The sequence below is a fragment of the Salmo trutta genome, chromosome 6, assembly GCF_901001165.1.
Source record: "Salmo trutta chromosome 6, fSalTru1.1, whole genome shotgun sequence".
NCBI classification, from domain to species: domain Eukaryota; kingdom Metazoa; phylum Chordata; class Actinopteri; order Salmoniformes; family Salmonidae; genus Salmo; species Salmo trutta.
In genome coordinates this window covers 20,593,306-20,613,043 of record NC_042962.1, presented here as the reverse complement: position 1 = coordinate 20,613,043, position 19,738 = coordinate 20,593,306, and the positions used below count along the sequence as shown (strand labels likewise).

The 19,738-nt window shown below is 41.7% G+C and overlaps 1 protein-coding gene across 1 annotated transcript in view; it reads left to right on the top strand.

Annotated features, from left to right (window-relative positions):
* The window catches only part of kcnh2b (potassium voltage-gated channel, subfamily H (eag-related), member 2b), a 283,242-nt gene that overhangs the window by 10,937 nt on the left and 252,567 nt on the right, over positions 1–19,738 (top strand). The gene's annotated exons all lie outside the window — the stretch shown is intronic.

Genomic DNA, 19,738 nt, shown 5'->3' with positions numbered 1-19,738 from the left:
AACCCAGCAGCAGGACCGCTACCTCCGCCTTTGTGCAAGGAGGAGCAGGAGGAGCACTGCCAGAGCCCTGCAAAATGACCTCCAGCAGGCCACAAATGTGCATGTGTCTGCTCAAACGGTCAGAAACAGACTCCATGAGGGTGGTATGAGGGCCCGACGTCCACAGGTGGGGGTTGTGCTTACAGCCCAACACCGTGCGGGACGTTTGGCATTTGCCAGAGAACACCAAGATTGGCAAATTCACCACTGGCGCCCTGTGCTCTTCACAGATGAAAGAGGTTCACACTGAGCACATGTGACAGACGTGACAGTCTGGAGACGCTGTGGAGAACGTTCTGCTGCCTGCAACATCCTCCAGCATGACTGGTTTGGCGGTGGGTCAGTCATGGTGTGGGGTGGCATTTCTTTGGGGGGCCGCACAGCCCTCCATGTGCTCGCCAGAGGTAGCCTGACTGCCATTAGGTACCGAGATGAGATCCTCAGACCCCTTGTGAGACCATATGCTGGTGCGGTTGGCCCTGGGTTCCTCCTAATGCAAGACAATGCTAGACCTCATGTGGCTGGAGTGTGTCAGCAGTTCCTGCAAGAGGAAGGCATTGATGCTATGGACTGGCCCGCCCGTTCCCCAGACCTGAATCCAATTGAGCACATCTGGGACATCATGTCTCGCTCCATCCACCAACGCCACGTTGCACCACAGACTGTCCAGGAGTTGGCGGATGCTTTAGTCCAGGTCTGGGAGGAGATCCCTCAGGAGGCCATCCGCCACCTCATCAGGAGCATGCCCAGGCGTTGTAGGGAGGTCATACAGGCACGTGGAGGCCACACACACTACTGAGCCTCATTTTGACTTGTTTTAAGGACATTACATCAACGTTGGATCAGCCTGTAGTGTGGTTTTCCACTTTAATTTTGAGTGTGACTCCAAATCCAGACCTCCATGGGTTGATAAATTGGATTTCCATTGATTATTTTTGTGTGATTTTGTTGTCAGCACATTCAACTATGTAAAGAAAAAAGTATTTAATAAGATTATTTCATTCATTCAGATCTAGGATGTGTTATTTTAGTGTTCCCTTTATTTCTTTGAGCAGTGTATTATTCAACCTGAGTGAGTTGGTGTTATAAATGTATCCAGGTGGGATTGAAAATGAAAAATGAGAGGGTGGATCAAATAGTCCTAGTGGTTACGTTGCTGTCTAATCATTTGGTGATGGATGCTTGGCTTTTCTCTCTGCCTATGTGGGGAGCCTGACTGTCATCCATTGCCAAGACTTTGATGGACTGTATCTATTCTTAATGGGATAGTTCACTCTAAAGATTGTCAGATGTTTATAGATCTCAAAAGTCTTATTTTGAGAGGAGTTCTTATCCCTGCCACCAGTTGTGTAGTTCTGGTATATGCTTAGACCCCAAATTAATGGGAAATACGCACCGTCTAATTTCCTTATTTTATTGGGTACCTGGTTTTTCCATTCATATGGGTTTGAGGCATTTATCTGCATCTACACAATCAATGGCATAGAATGTGAACTCATGTGGCTCAGTTGGTAGAGCATGGTGTTTTCAACACCAGCATGGTGTTTGCAACGCCAGGGTTGTGGGTTCGATTCCCATGGGGGGCCCAAAAAAATATTAAAAAAAAAAAGGCATGAAATGTATGCATTCACTGCTGTAAGTCGCTACGGGCCACGGGGGCAGTATTGAGAATTTTGAAAGAAATATGTGCCCATTTTTAACTGCCTCCTACACCAACTCAGAAGCTAGGATATGCATATTATTAACACATTCGGATAGAAAACACTCTGAATTTTCTAAAACAGTTTGAATGGTGTCTGTAAGTATAACAAAACTCATATTGCAGGCAAAAACCTGTGAAAAATAGATAAAAAAAAAAGAGAATTTTGTGACTGTACTATTTAGTGTCATTGTTTTAAAGATACCACAGTGAGAAAGGATTCAGTTCGCAACTCCTACTGCTTCCACTAGATGTCAACGATCTTTAGAAAGTTGTTTGAAGCATCTGTGATAAATACACACCGAATTAGAAAGCTTACAAGTTGACACGTCATCACTTCATTTTTTGCGCCTGCGCATGAATCTGAGAAGAGTGCCTTTGTCATTATCGTTTATTCTAGACACTTGATAGGTTGTGTGAAAATATTACTGATGTTTACTGATGTTTCACGTTAAAAATGGAACAAAAGATTAGTGCTAAACAACGTTTGACATGTTTAAACAAACGTAAATAGATTATTTACTAGGTTTTCTTTAGTTTTTCGACGTGACTTTACACTGCCCACCTCATTTTGTGGGAGCCTACTGAACGCTAACTATTTGGACATAAATTATGAACTTTGTCAAAAGAAACCACATTTGTTCTGGACCTGGGATCTCTGGCAGCGCCTTCTGATGGAGATAATCAAAGGTAAGGGGATATTTAGAATGTTATTATCGATATTAGATGATGCTAATGCTAACGGTATAGCTTAGCTTAGCTTAGCATATAGCTTATTGTTGTTAGCATAGTACCCAGTTTATACAAAATGTGATTTCCCAGTAAAGTTATTTTGAGATCTGGCCCTTCGGTAGCAATTACGAGATGATAATATATTATTCTTTGAATGACAATATTATAATTTACCAATGTTTTCGAATAGTAATTCCGTGATTTGTAATGCTGGATTCACTGGGTGCATTCGAGCCGAAAAAAATTCTGAATTTCACCGCGACTGTAAATGCTGTTTTTGGATATAAATATGAACTTGATGGAACTAAAAATGCATGTATTGTATAACATAATGTCCTATGAGTGTCATCTGATGCAGATTGTCAAAGGTAAGTGCATAATTCTAGCTAGTTTTCTGTCTGTTGATGCCCTTCTTTGAATTGGCTAAACATTACACGCAGCTATTGTCAATGTACTCTCCTCACATAACCTAACTTTATGCATTCTCCGTAATGCCTCTGAAAATCGGACAGCGTGGTTAGATTTAGGAGATATATCTTTCAAATGGAGGAAAATAGTTGATTATTTGATTTTTTGAAATGATTACTCTTGCAGTTTTGAATTCCCCGCCATGGTCACATGACAATGAATCCCAATACCGGGATAAGATCGGGATAAGATCCTCAACAGGTAAGAGCGTCTGCTAAATGACTAAAAATGTTAAATCTCAACAGCAGACTACTTTGGATGTATGAAAACATAGGACGTATGAAAACATAAGTTTGATAGATATAGGAATTTACAGCAAAATCCTGTTTGATTAACACACCCTATTAACATTACAATGAGACTTCCAACAAAATATCAAAATCTCTTATTTTCCTATGCTATACAGTCATGATCAAAACAATACATACTGTACTAACAATCTATAACCAAACTCTGTATTCTTGTCCAGTTGCACCCTACCTGGACAAAGCCGAGTAAAGACACTAAAACAAAAAAGATTGCTATTCTATCCATGGCAAGTCAAGCTGAATTAGCTCTTTCATTAGGACAACGGGACTTTAAGATAAAGATCGCTTTATTTGTCAGTTGCATACAAGGTCCAACTGAAATGTGTCTTCCACTTTTAACCCAACCCCTCTGAAAGCCACATACATATACAGTTTTTTTTTAGAGAGGTGTGGGGGTGCAGGTGCACTAGGTGCCCGAGGAGCTGCTGTTGTGGGGGGTTAAGAGCCTCGCTCAAGGGCACAATGGCAGTCAATGGCTTCTAGGATTTGTTACCAGTAACGCTCCGGTTGCCAGCTCACTTCCTGCCGTATTTAGAGGGAGTAGATCAGCTTTAATATTGCAGATCGATTTTTTTTATTTATTATATATATATATGTATACTGAACATAAATCTAAACGCAACATGCAACAATTTCAACGATTTTACTGAGTTACAGTTCATATAAGGAAATATGTCAATTGAAATAAATGTGTTAGGCCCTAGGCTATGGATTTCACATGACTGAGAATACAGATATGCATCTGTTAGTCACAGCTACCAAAAAAAATGGGCCTCACAATGGGCCGCAGGATCTTGTTGCGGTATTCAAATTTCAAATTGACAATCGATAAAATGCAATTGTGTTCATTGTCCGTAATTTATGCCTGCCTGCCCATACCGTAACACCACCACCACCATGGGGCACTCTGTTTACAATGTTGACATCAGCAAACTGCTCGCCCACATGACGCCATACACATGGTCTGTGGTTGTGAGGCCGGTTGGACGTATTACCAAATTCTCTAAAACAATGTTGGAGGCTGCTTATGGTAGAGAAATTAATGATGAATACTCTGCCAACAGCTCTGGTGGACATTCCTGCAGTCAGCATGGCAATTGCACGCTCTCTCAAAACTTGAGCATTGAGTTGTGTGACAAAACTACACATTTTAGAGTGGCCTTTTATTGTCCCCAGAACAAGGTGCACCTGTGTAATGATCATGCCTCTTTAATCAGTTTCTTGATATGCCACACCTGTCAGGTGGATGGATTATGTTGGCAAAGGAGAAACTAACAGGGATATAAACATATTTGAGATAAATAAGCTTTTTGTGCATATGGAACCCTTTGAAGAACCTGGAATCTTTCATTTCAGCTCATGAAACAAGGGACCAACACTTTACATGTTGCGTTTATATTTTTGTTCAGTGTATATATATTTTTATATATTTTCCTTTATTTTTTTCTCCTAACCCTACCACCCCTCCCTTAATTGGATTAAACTAATGGACAACAACACTCAGGCTTTTACTTCCAGCTTATACATACAATATACATTTTATGGAAACAGTATATTTTACAATAGTTATCTTTTGTTCGTTTTTAGTACCATCCTTCAGCTACCCTCAACTCCTCCCATCTATCTCTGAAGACCATCCAGTTTGGATTTCTATTTGCCATCTATTTTTCAACTGTGCCGTGATGTTTCACAAAAGTTCTGAACCTTTCTATTCACATAGTTTCAACAGATTGTAAATTAAAGATAAACATTGTTGCTAAGAGTATTATTATATTATTGATCGATTGTCTTTGACTTTTCAAATCACCCAGCAGTGCTATTTGCAAAGTTAGCTCCAGGTAAATGTTGCAATTCTTCAGCCTTTCCTGAACCTGCGAACTAAAACAAGCTACATATGTACAGTCCCAAAACAAATGATCTAATGATTCATCCCTTCAGTTGCTGGCTCGCCTCTCTAACCACTAGGCTACCTGCCACCCTGTTTTCTCTGTCTGTGGAGTCATTGCTCCCTGGCCCCATGAGATAGAAGCCTCCAATTTGCACTCTATGAGATGGGAGCTGGGGAGGACATTAAGCTTTACAGCCCAGGCACAAACACACCATCACCAGGGAAACTAGCCAGGCCCACACATGGTTCCCCAGAGGACAATGTCCTTCCTTCCAGTCTTCCAAGGTAGCTGACTCAATCCAGGCTCTGTCTGTAGACCGAGAACCAGGATTGTGTGAATGATCTGAAGTCATATGCTACTGTACATTCGGTACCTGAACACTCCACTGCTTTGAGCAGTGTTCAGGAGAGGGCCTTGTTGTTCCTTCACATGGCATCTTAACGAGAGAGAGAGAGAGAGAGAGAGATTGGCTACCTGCCACCCCCAGTATATCAATACACTGGGGGCAGCAGGTAGCCTAGCGGTTAGGAGCGTTGGGCCAGTAACCAAAAGGTTGCTGGTTTGAATCCCCCAGCCGACTAGGTGAAAAATAGTTCTGCCCTTGAGCAAGGCACTTAACTCTAATTGCTCAGGATAAGAGTGTCTGCTAAATGACTAAAATGGATCACGACTAACATTGGCTGTGCATGGATTAGCTATAGGTGTTGTGTCTATAATAAGTAGTGTTCCCTCAACCTGAACCCTAGTCACTTAGTGGTAGCGGGGCTGATTATCCATGCATGCAGGGTCACTGATGTTATCTTTTCCATCTCCCCCACCCTCAATTGTGGAACTTGGTACGATGCCAGCCCTATCGACACACTAACACGGTTTGTTTAGGCTAGACCCCGTCCAATCATCTCCTTTAGCCAAGACAGTCCTTAACACAATCTTTCCATCTCTGCATCTGTAAAACTGTTATTTACAATACCTCTCTTCCCCCTCACTCCATTTGACTCTCGTAAATGTCTGAGCATGCTACAACACAGAGAGTCTCTCTCTCAGCATCTTCCCTTCTGTACTCTGTTGTCTCTGTTGCTAGCTGTCATTCCCAGTCTCTACGAGCAACCCGCTGGGTTGTCATGGTCTAACAGTTTCATATCCCCGCTGCTGCCAGGCGCACGTCCAACTGGGGAACATGGCACCTGCTGGGGAAATGAGTTCCATACTTCCGCTTCCAGCCTATCCTGTCCATCACCTAGTGTCCTTTGTTTGTGCTTTCCAGCTTTAAACGACGCAATGCTAGCTCGGGTAGCAAAGCTAGTGTGTCAGTTTTATTTTATTTGACAATTTAAATACACAAAATGTTGGACAAACAAGGCAATAGATAAATATACCAAAACTGTGAGGATCCAAAAAAGTCAAGAGACTTGTTTCCATTGTGGTCCTCTCAATGATAAGATGAGGTTTAATTGTTGACTTGAACTTGCGTGGTTTTAGTAAACAGACTAGCTATGCTAGCTGCTCTGATAATGATGTGCTTTTTGTGTGAGACAGATTTAATTATCATTTTTTATTGTATTACCACATTTGAGGTCAAATGGTAAAGTGAGATATCTGAAACCTCTCAGGTGCTTTCCCGGGTGAGGAGTTGTCTTTCTAACAACAAGTATCTCCTCCTCAGTTTTTTCACTGGGATTGCTTCCACGGTAACAGAATGACGATGAGACCCGGATCTTTCACTTTAAAAGTATGCCAAACAAAAATCATTGATTGCAAAGTTAAACAAACCATACAGGACTACTTCTAACAATTTCCACTGAACATTTTACAAAAACACATTTACTCGAAGAACAGTGCAGATGTTTGGTAACGGAATGATGGTGAAATCGCCCTCAGTTTTTTGTGCGACCACATTTTTCAAAACGCTGTTAAATATCTATTCTGAATTAAGATTTAAAGATGTCTGCCGAAAGAATGCGGTGTCAGCTATGACATGGCACCTTGAGTTTGAAAAAAATGTAACTATAGTAAGTGAAGTGGATTAATACTCGGTAACAGAATGATGGTAACAGAATGACATCATGGGTCCCTGATCTGTACTATACAGGAATACATAATTATGGATGTCATTATTTTCATGGTGATGTATCCTGAATAGGTACACAAAGGTAGAATTATGTACTATCCTCCTTTGCATGTTTGGCCATTATTCTACACACTGGTTATTATTGTAATGCTCTCCGCCCGCATTACAGACCAAATCTGTACCAATCATAGAAGTCTACGTTTCACAAGTTTGGTCATCACAGTATATCACAGTAGAGTGCATTACAGTAGAGCACATCACAGTAGAGTAGAGTTCAGTAGAGTACAGTGAAATACAGTAAATTATACTGTACTCCAATCTAGTGTGCTCTACTGTACTGTACTAAACTGTATTACAGTACTGTATTGTACTGACCTATACTCTAGTATACTCTAGTTTTCTTTAATGTACTGTGCTGTGCTGTACTGTGCTCTACTGTATTCTGCTGTTCACACTTGTGAAACAGATGTCTATGATTGGTTCAGATTTGGACTGACCAAATTTCAATGTCCATGGACGTCCGGGGTCAGTCCCTGCTCAGTGGGTGAGAGGGCTGTTTACAGTAAATGGAGAGAGATGGGGCTCATGGGTAGGTGTCAGTAAGAGCCAGGAGAGGTGGCATTAACTGGAGAGAATAGAGACGGGGAGAGAGAGCGAATGGTTGTTCAGACTGTTTTAACACTCTTGGTTTGACCGCATGACGACAGAAAGATAACAAAATCAATTATGAGCTGAACATAACAGTATGCCAGTGGAAGGGAGGACAGTAGCAGGTGACCCTATGAGCTGAACATAACAGTATGCCAGTGGAAGGGAGGACAGTAGCAGGTGACCCTATGAGCTGAACATAACAGTATGCCAGTGGAAGGGAGGACAGTAGCAGGTGACCCTATGATCTGAACATAACAGTATGCCAGTGGAAGGGAGGACAGTAGCAGGTGACACTATGAGCTGAACATAACAGTATGCCAGTGGAAGGGAGGACAGTAGCAGGTGACCCTATGATCTGAACATAACAGTATGCCAGTGGAAGGGAGGACAGTAGCAGGTGACACTATGAGCTGAACATAACAGTATGCCAGTGGAAGGGAGGACAGTAGCAGGTGACCCAGCTGTGGTTTGTGACTACAATCAATTCCCATTGTAGTCAATTCAGTTGCAGTCATTCTGTTCCCGTTTTTGTTTTTTACCGATTTGGTAACAGAATTATGTGTTTTAATCACTTTATAAATCATAAACCAAATTGTTATTAGTAAAAACACTAACCAATTGGTAGGTCTACCTTTACTTGTTACTTCTGTGAACTTTCACAGTCCTCCGTCCTCATGAGCGAGAGAAATTAGAAATACAGAATGACAAAACTAGGCAACCTTTCTTAAACTTACAGAAGGCAAATAATTCCAATGTTGATATTAGCTGGCAGGGGTCTTTATGTCAACATTGTGTTTTGATGTTATTGTTATTATTGTTGTTATTGTTATTCGGTATTCACTGTGTATTCAGTCCTCGTGTCACTGTTTCTATTTTTTTTTCTTCATCTTTAACTCTGCATTGTTGGAAAAGGACCCGTAAGTAAGCAGTTCATTGCTAGTCTACCCCTGTTGTTTACAAAGCATGTGACACATAACATTTGATTTGATTTATTTCTAATACATTTTAAGACCTTTTCTGCTATACGTTTTCTATGACACCTTTTCCTTCTGTTTGGCCAGAAATCAAAGCCTTTGCTGATTCCTAATATTCAAGGAAAGGATGGAAAATGGTTGAAAAATGTATATACTGTATGACTTAATTTCTCAAGAATATAGACTCGTAGCTTTCATTTGACACCAAGTTTGATGTGCTCCTATAAACTTCACATGTTAGTGCTCACAGGGTTTTTTACATGGAAATGCTCCTTTTAGGATTTTCGACAAAGACTTTTGTGTGAACGTGTGAACGGTGAGACAAGCTGTGTTTTAACAAATGTCTTGTCAGTTTGTTGCTCAAACTTTATTTCTTAGGTAACTCTGCCTTTGCTAAACATTGAGTGGAATACAAGGTACTACTATGCATGTAATTCCCCATGTAATAGCAAACAATCATTTATTTATTTTTGTTATATTTAGGGAGTAGTGTACGTATACTACAAATAGGGCTGGGCGGTATACCGTATTGTACTATATACCGGTATTGATGCAGGGACCGGTTTGGGTTTTTACCTTCTGTAACGGTATTTGAATGTTTGGAGCCTCGCTGTGCCCACAGACCTAGTCCCACCCCCTGTCACTCAAGGAGCGCATGTTGTTGTTGCTTGACCACGAGACACTTTCATTCAGTCTGCATGGTCAATGCAGCACATGCAACAATGTTGTTTCCAATTTGATCTTAATATAAATCCACAAGTGTTCTATATTTACAATATTAGTTTGTGTTTCTTACATCTGCAATCATCTAGTTTGTATTTTCTTAGCAAGTTAAGCTAAATCGTGTTAGCCACTAATGCTAATCGCTAGTTAGCTGGCTAGCTAAATCTAAATCGCGATTGCAACATTTGGTTAGAAATAGGGCCTAGTATTTTTGCCCATATTGTGGTAGTGTGGAAATGATCTCAAATGAGTGCAGGAAATGCAGAAATTGATGGAAATGCAGGAAATTATTTTAGGTTGAAGTTGAATTGAACATTATAAAACAATCGGAATGGAGAAAGACCCATTGAAATAATTTCAAATATATGTGGTGCCACCCTAGGGTCACACACTACTCATAAAGCAAATTTAGAACTTTTATTAATCAAAAACATAAAATACCGTCAAATACCATCATATAGTCAAAAATGTGAAAAATACCATGATATGATATTTTGGCCATATCGCCCAGCCCTAACTACAAAGAGTAGCAACCAAATCTGTGGCAACAAAATTTGTTTGAATTGAGTTTTGAGTTTATAAACTAGTTGGAAAACTATTCAAGCAGCACAGTTGGAAGCGAAGGTATATTTCAGTCCTCGGTGTCGCTTCTCTATCAGTGGTCCACTCTGAGCTCCAACAGGCAGCACTTCGTCACTTTGTCCACCACCCGCTGCCTCCCTCCTCATACTCCTCTTTCTCTTTCTCCTCCTCTTCGCTGTCCTTCACTCTCCTCCTCCTCCGCTCTCACTTCTGTGACCACTCTGCCATTCCAACACTCCATCCTGTGTCAGCCCCCCCCTCTCTCTCTCTCCTCTGCCCCTCTCTGCCTCTCCCCTGAAGCTCTTCGGCTATATGCGTGTCTGCTCTACCAACTCTCTTAGCACTCGTCTAGGAAATACTAACCATTTTATAGACTAAAGTCCTCCCAGTGTCCTCGGAATGAAACCCACTTTGCATAAATCTACATTTCCCCATTTAGGGAGTTCAAACTCACTTCCTTGAGAAATGGCCCATAAAATATTGTGTTGATTGTAAAAATGTAACGTGCTAGGGAATGCAAGGTACACTTGTAGAAAAAAGGATTCCAAAAGGGTTCTTCGGCTGTGCCCATATGAGCACCCTTTTTGGTTCTAGGTAGAACCCTCTGTGGAAAGGGTTCTACATGGAACCCGAAATAGTTATACTTGGATCCAAAAAGGGTTATTCTATGGGGACAGCCGAAGACCCCTTTTTTATGTTCTAGATAGTACCTTCGTTTTCAAGCTTATAGTTAGGGTTCGGATTGGGGGAGGGAAAGCCCCATCCTAGATCTCTCCCCAGAATGGATATCATAAAATGTTATGATGACCTCAACATCCCTTTACACACTGCAGTACTGTCTGAAGTAATGAGGTCAAAATCTATACTGTACGCCAGGCATGACAGCTTTTTAATTTCTGCTGATAATCTCCAATATTTGTGCTTTTCTGGATGGGCAAGTTACATGATGTTAATGGGGTTATACACTGAGTATACAAAACATTAAGAACTCTTTCTATGACATGGACTGACCAGGTGAAAGCTATGATCTATTATTTATGTCACTTGTTAGTCAACTTCAATCAGTGTAGATGAAGGGGAGGAGACAGGTTAAAGAGGGTTTTTTAAGCCTTGAGACCATTGAGACATTGTGTATGTGTGCCATCCAGAGGGTGAATGGGAAATACAAAATTTTTAAGTGCCTTAGTACAGGGTACGGTAGTAGGTGCCAGGCACACCGGTTTGTTTCAAGAACTGCAACGCTGCTGGGTTTTTTATGCTCAACAGTTTCCCATGTGTATCAAGAATGGTCCACCACCCAAGGGACACCCAGCCAACTTTGCCACAACTGTGGAAAGCATTGGAGTCAACATGGGCCAGCATCCCTGTGGAAAGCTTTCGACACCTTGTATAGTCCATGCCCCGACAAATTGAGGCTTTTCTGAGTGCAAAAGAGGGGTGGGTGCAAGTCAATATTAGGAATGTTCCTAATGTTTTGTACACTCAGTGTAAGTGAAGGCTTTGTGGGTTCAGTTGATTGTCCAGAGCAAGGCAAGGGGTTAATGATGATAGGTCACTCATTCTGTTTATGTCTGTGTCTTTATGGTTTTGTCTGCTAGTCTCCTACACAGCATCAGCTGAGTGGGATGCAACAGCTCCATGTCACACACACGATATCACTGCACTGTTGTAGCTAGAAACAAGTATTTCGCTGCACCTGCGATAACATCTGCAAATCTGTGTAAGCGGCCAATAAACTTTGATTTGATACACACACAGTCTTTCATATGCTAGTCATGGGGGTCCCTACGCCCCCTCACCATACGGTGCAGGTCCCCAAGCTATCCACTCACAGATGGACTAAGCGTCGTGAACAGACGCCCCTGAGGCCTGGTGAAATATTCAGGCTGCATTGTGTTTCAAGTTTCAAAGTTTATTTGCAACATGTACAGGATACAACAGGTGTAAAACATTACAGGGAAATTCTTATCTTGAGAGCTCTTTCCCAACAATGTAGTGATAATGATAATGACAATAATGTAATATTAATAATAATAATAAAAGATAACAAAAAATAGAATAATAAGAAAAGTAAGACCTGTGGATGGGCATAGAGTCAGTGTGGATAGTCTGTGGGAGAGGGAGAGCAGTAGTCGTTAGCAATTTAAAGGATTACTAGTCCAACACTCTAACCAATAGGCTACCCTGCCGCCCCAATATAACACATTAGATCTGGTAAAAGATAATACAAAAAAAAACTATCTTTGAAATGCAAGATTAGAAAGAAATGCAAGAAATGTATTATTCCAGCGAAGGCACGATTTAGATTTTGGCCACTAGATGGCAGCAGTGTACGTGCGAAGTTTTAGACTGATCCAATGAACCATTGTATATCTGTTCAAAGTGTTGAATCAAGACTGCCCAAATGTGCCTAATTGGTTTATTAATACATTTTCAAGTTCATAATTGTGCACTCTCCTCAAACATTAGCATGGTATTCTTTCACAGTTCCACTGTAATAGCTACTGTAAATTGGACAGTGCAGATTAACAAGAATGTAAGCTTTCTGCCCATATCAGATATGTCTATATCCATGATTTTTTTTTGTTACTTACAACCTCATGATAATCACATTAGCCTACGTTAGCTCAACCGTCTCGTAGGGGGACACCGATCCCATAGAGGTTAACAGTCTTATGGCCAGGGGATAGAAGTTGTTTAGGAGTCTGTTTGTCTGAGCCTTGATGCACCGGTACTGACTGCCGACGGGAGCATGGAGCACATGTCTCGGGTGGCTGGTGTGTGTGTGTGTGTATTGGTGTGTGTAAGTCATGCTGTCTCTTTCCTTCCCAGTGAGTTTCACTGGTTTGTCTTTAATCAGCCTCTCTTCTCTTCCTCTGCCTCTCTCAGCCAGAGCCTCATTAGGAGGTGTTTGATAAGCACTACCCCTGGTGACACCCCAGCCTCGCTGCGCCCAAATGGAGCCTGCACACTCAACTGAACAAAGCATACCAGAGTAAACTTTTTAAACTCTTCTTTTTTTTGGTTTCAGGAAGCATCCCAGGACAGGAAAAAGCTTTTCCTCTCCCCAAACATCTTTTATGATTCTCACATTGTTGCAGTTCTGAAGGGGAAGAATAAACACTGGTCTTTGTCAGCAGTTCCCTAGCAGTCGTTCTGTGTGTGTCTGCCTCTATGGTAGGATATCTACTCCTGGCATACGTCTTAATATTTATTTTATTCGACTTAACCATTGTACATACATATCAACTTACATATCAACATATCCTCACATCTCCTCGCTTAGGTCACCACCAAGCCGTATACAGTTCAAGCATGTTTTGTCCAGCGATATCGTTTGTAGCTAACCATTAGCGCTCGCCCAATTTTTTAAATACATTTTTTAATTTCACCTTTATTTAACCAGGTAAGCTAGTTGAGAACAAGTTCTCATTTACAACTGCGACCTGGCCAAGATAAAGCAAAGCAGTGCGACACAAACAACAACACAGAGTTACACATGGAATAATCAAGCGTACAGTCAATAACACAATAGAAAAAAAGAAAGTCTATATACAGTTTGTGCAAATGGCGTGAGGAGGTAAGGCAATAAATAGGCCATGGTAGCGAAGTAATTACAATTTAGCAAATTAACACTGGAGTGATAAATGAGCAGATGGTGATGTGCAAGTAGAAATACTGGTGTGCAAAAGAGCAGAAAAGTAAATAAAAACAATATGGGGATGAGGTAGGTAGATTGGGTGGGCTATTTACAGATGGGCTATGTACAGCTGCAGTAATTGGTTAGCTGCTCAGATAGCTGATGTTTAAAACCTCTCTAGGCTAGGTGGAACGGTAGCATACCAACATCCAGTGAAAGTGCAGGGCGCCAAATTCAAACTACAGAATTGTAAATATTTAACATTCTTGAAAAAACACATGCAATATGTCAAAATAAAGCTTCACTTCTTGTTAATCCAGCCGCGGTGTCAAATTTCAAAAAGGCTTTACGGCGAAAGCAAACCATGCGATTATCTGAGGACAGCACCCCACCATACAAATGCATAACAATCATTTTCAACCAGGCAGGTGGCGACACAAAAGTCAGAAATAACGATATAATTCATGCCTTACCTTTGAAGATCTTCTTCTGTTGGCACTCCAATGTCCCAGAAACATCACAAATGGTCCTTTTGTTCGATAAACTCCTTTTTTATATCCCCAAAATGTCCATTTATTTGGCGCGTTTGATTCAGAAAAACACCGGTTCCAACTCGCCCAACATGACTACAAATTATCTAATAAGTTACCTGTAAACTTTGTCCAAACATTTCAAACAACTTTCCTAATCCATCCTTAGGTATTCTAAAACGTAAATAATTGCTACAATTTAAGACGGAATATATTGTGTTCAATAGCGGATAAAATCAATGTGGAGCAAGCTACAGGTCGCGCGCCCCATACAAAAGAGTCCACTTGGCTTGACACTCATTCTGAATAGCCGTACTTCTTCATTTCTAAAAGGAAAAACATCAACCAATTTCTAAAGACTGTTGACATCTAGTGGAAGCCATAGGAACTGCAACCAGGTGCCTCAAATCTAGTTTCCCATAGAAAACCAATTTTACATCACAGTGAACTCAATTTCTTTTTTCCTGGATGGTTTGTCCTCGGGGTTTCGCCTGCCAAATAAGTTCTGTTATAACTCACAGAAATAACTGTAACAGTTTTAGCAACTTTAGAGTGTTTTCTATCCAAATCTACCAATTACATGCATATCCTAGCTTCTGGGCCTGAGTAGCAGGCAGTTTACTTTGGGAATGCTTTTCATCCGGACGTCAAAATACCGCCCCCTATCCCAAAGAAGTTAAATTTAGTGAGGGAAATATGAGTCTCCAGCTTCAGCGATTTTTGCAATTTGTTCCAGTCATTGGCAGCAGAGAACTGGAAGGAAAGGCAGCCAAAGAGGTGTTGGCTTTCGGGATGACCAATGAGATATACCTGCTGGAGCGGATTCTAGATTTAATTTTGGATTGGAGATGTTTAATATGAGTCTGGAAGGAGAGTTTACTGTCTAGGTATTTGTAGTTGTCAGAACCGTCCAGAGTAGTGATGCTAGTCTGTCGGGTGGGTGCGGGCAGCGAACGGTTGAAAAGCGTGCATTTGGTTTTACTAGCGTTTAAGAGCAGTTGGAGGCCATGGAAGGAGTGTTGTATAGCATTGAAGCTCGTTTGGAGGTTAGTTAACACAGTGTCCAAAGAAGGGCCAGATGTATACAGAATGGTGTCATCTGCGTAGATGTGGATCAGTGAAACACCCGCAGCAAGAGCGACATCGTTGATATATACAGAGAAGAGAGTCGGCCCAAGAATTGAACCCTGTGGTACCCCCATAGAGACAGGCCCTCCGATTTGACACACTGAACTCTGTCTGGGAAGTAGTTTCGTGAACCAGGCGAGGCAGTCATTTGAGAAACCAAGGCTGTTGAGTCTGCCGATTAGAATACGGTGATTGACAGAGTCGAAAGCCTTGGCCAGGTCGATGAAGACGGCTGCACAGTACTGTCTTTTATCGATGGCGGTTATGATATCGTTTAGTACCTTGAGCGTGGCTGAGGTGCACCCGTGACCAGCTCGAAAACGGCATTGCACAGCGGAGAAGGTACGGTGGGGCATGCTCAGATTATAGTTCAATTGGCCAAGGAGATGAACACCCCCCCTGTCATGTGACCCGTCTTCTCATTACCCGTGTTTAACCCGTTAGCTTTATGACCTGCTAAGGGCTACATCGCTGCTAATTTATAGAGGGAAGCCATTAAACGTAGTGGCAACCTGCAGAAAGGATAGCCTTTGTTTCCTTGCATATCTGAGAAGCCTTGCTCCAGGACCTGTTATTGTGTTTTTACTTTGGCCCGGTTTCTTTATTTTATTACGATCCCCATTAGCTGACTCCATGATGACAGCTAGTGTTCCTGTGGTCTGAATAACAACAACTAGTCTTCCAGTATTTTCTCACTAGGGATAGGGTGGTTAATGTAGCAGTGAAGGCTAGATAGATGCAGTCGTTGGGAAAATAGCTGGAAACAGTACCAGTGAAATTGAATTGGTTTTCATCCCACGTTCACTCAAATAGCTATTATTAAAAAGCCCAAAGTGTAAGCTAAGATTTTAGTAGTCAACTATTTTACAAGTCAAATGCCACCCTATGTGCGTAGCATAGGGTACAAGCTGTGCAATATGGGAGATTGGATTTGGTCAGGGCCTTGCAGTGTTTTGTCCTTGCCCTCAATTCCCTTTCCATACCTGGGTGGGAGTTGTTGTTTGTGATCTATCTGTGTTAGTGTGAATGTGTGAGAAAGAGAGAGAGAGAGTTATGAGGGAGAGGTAGTGACTGAGAGGAAGCGCGAGAGAGAAAGCTGGTGTGTTGTTACTGTATGTATGTGGCTCTTTCTTCTTCAGACAGTAAGAGCTGGTGGTACGGGGCCAGCTGGTGATGTGAGGCCAGCTGGTGGTGTGAGGCCCACAGAGGGTGTTATGCTTGTGTGTCTGTGTGTGAGAGAAAGCGAGAGAGAGAATAAGAGAAGACAGGTTTTTATTGTCGCTTCCCTGGGTTCTCTGGAACGGGTGAATACACAGTGCCCCATCGCTAAACACACACAACACACACACACACAACACACACACAGTTTGAGATCACAAAATAAACTATCGCTGGGAGTGGGACACTAAGGAAGTCGATATTGTAATAACAGATAGTGAGCCAAGTTATGGCTTGGCAATTGATACACAAACCTGTCCCACACGCATACATCTTTGGGCCATTAACGTTTAGATTCGGACTACAGTTCCATACAGAACCTAATTTCAATAACATAATGGAATTTGGACAAGCGGATGTTATTCTTTAAACACTGTTTGTTATTTCAGTCAAAAACTTGAATGGAATCCATCTGCCACAATACCAGTTTGAATTGCCCATTTTGTACCCCACTTGGAATAAGTCAGCTTCTTATTTAAGTCACGATACATTGTGCTCAAGGTCTAGGTTGACGCGTTGAACGAAAGACAATTATGTGAGCAAAGTCTCGTAAGCATTCTCAATGCTGAGACACTTTGTGCTTTGTGTGCTTTAGTCCTTGAAGAAGATTTATCGGTGACAGCTCCTGTAAAGACCGCCAATAAATGGAATGGAAATTGCAAATGTGTCTAAAATATGTCAAGGCGGAGATACATCAAGCTATATAAAAACAACAGATTTTCAGTGGAAACTTAAATGACTACAACCAGATATAAAGTATGGAGAAAAGATAATGGACTTATTATATATTTCTAAGATCATCTTTGAGAACTAACATTCACCAAAATAGAGAGAACTAAAATTCCCAAAATGGCATGACATGTGGGCCAATATTGATTTTGTTATGTCACTCAGATAGCATAAAAACACTGCATAAGCCATGGCAAAATGTGTAGAGTTTTGGGAAATTAGCATTATAACTACAAATTTCTCTCCGCCCCATGACAAAATGTGTAGAATTGCAGGAAATTAGCTGTAAAACTGCAAAAAAAAGTATCTCAGCCTAATAGAAAAATGTGTAGAGTTTTTGGGAAATTAGCATTATAACTACACATTTCTCTCCGCCCCATGACAAAATGTGTAGAATTGCAGGAAATTAGCTTTAAAAGAACAACATTTTGTCTCTGCGGCCAAGAGGGTCTAAAAAAAATCTGATCGGAGACCGTGCCATTGGCCACGCCCACGCCCACTATCACATCCCACCCACGCTAATTTTGCCACCACTGCTGAAAAGAATCCTAGGCGACCACTGCATTTGAATAGAACAGAAATAGTGCCCTGCTAATTTAGAGAATAGCAAACATTCTTCCTCCCAATGTTCTTGTTAGCGGCCTTCAGATGTGTTTTGAGTCAGACTGAGCAGTCATTAGTCCATGGTTCCCATATAACAAGACAGCTCATCAGAGATGCAGAGAAAAGCGAGGAGCAGTGCCAACTTAATTCCACCTTCATACACACACACACAAATAGCTAGCTAGTTTAGCGGTGCGCGCTAGTAGCATTTCAATCGGTGACTTCACGCACTCTGAGACCTTGAAGTAGTTGTTTCCCTTGCAAAGGGCCACAGTTTTTGTGGAGCAATAGGTAACGATGCTTAGTGGGTGACTGTTGTCAATGTTTGCTGCGGGTCCCTGGTTCGAGCCCAGGTTGGTGCAAGGAGAGGGACGGAAGCGATACTGTTACACTTAAATTCAGTGAATGTTACAATGCTAATGTTAAAAGCTACTGTAGCAATATCATAATCACCAAGGCTATGGTGAACTGCTAGTTTTAAAATGATAGCCAAAGCTATGGTGGGTTACTAGCTATAGCGCAGGGCTCTTCAACCCTGTTCTACCACACCTGATTCTAGTAATTAGCTGGTTGATAATCTGAACAAGGTTAGTTACAACTGGGGTTGGAGCGAAAACCTACATGACGGTAGCTCTCCAGGAACAGGGTTGAAACACCTGCTATAGCGTGATTGCCAAGGCTATGTTCAGCTGCTAGCTATAGCGTGATAGCCAACACAATGGTGGGCTGCTAGCTCAAGCTATAGCATACATGGCCCTCCATCCATCTCTCCATGCTACACTATATATACAAAAGTATGTGGACACCTCTTCAAATGAGTGGATTCAGAAATTTCAGCCATACCGTTGCGGACAGGTGTATAAAATCGAGCACACAGCCGAGCACACAGCCATGCAATCGCCATAGACTAACATTGGCAGTAGAATGGCCATACTGAAGAGCTTTCAATGTGGCACCATCATGGGATACCACTTTTCCAACAAGTCAGTTCATCAAATTTCTGCACTGCTAGAGCCTCCCCGGTCAACTGTAAGTGCTGTTAAATCAAATCAAATTTTATTTGTCCCATGCGCCAAATGCAACAGGTGTAGACCTTACCATAAAATGCTTACTTACAAGCCCTTAACTGACAATGCAGAATTTTTTAAAAAGTAAGCAAGAAAATATATGAAAAATAAAAATTATATTACAAAAATTACGAGAAAAAGTACGAGAAAAAGTAACACAATAATATAACAATAACGAGGCTATATACAGGGGGTTCCGGTACCAGGCTACTCGAGATAATTGAGATAATGTGTATATGTAGGTAGGGCTATTGTGAAGTTGAAATGTCTAGGAGCAACAACGGCTCAGCCGCGAAGTGGTAAGCCACACAAGCTCACAGAACAAGATCGCTGAATGCTGAAATGCGTAGTGCATAAAAATCGTTTGTCCTCGGTTGCAACACTCACCACCAAGCTTCAAACTGCCTCTGGAAGCAACGTCAGCGCGATAACTGTTTGCCAGGAGCTTCATGAAATGGGTTTCCATTGCCGAGCAGCCGCACACAAGCCTAAGATCACCTTGCGCAATGCCAAGCATCAGCTGGAGTGGTGTAAAGCTCCCCGCATACTCTGGAGTGATGAATCACACTTCACCATCAGGCAGTCCGAAGGACGAGTCTGAGTTTGGAGGATGCCAGGAGACCGCTACCTGCCCCAATGCATAGTGCCAACTGTAAAGTTTGATGGAGGAGGAATAATGTTCTGGGGCTG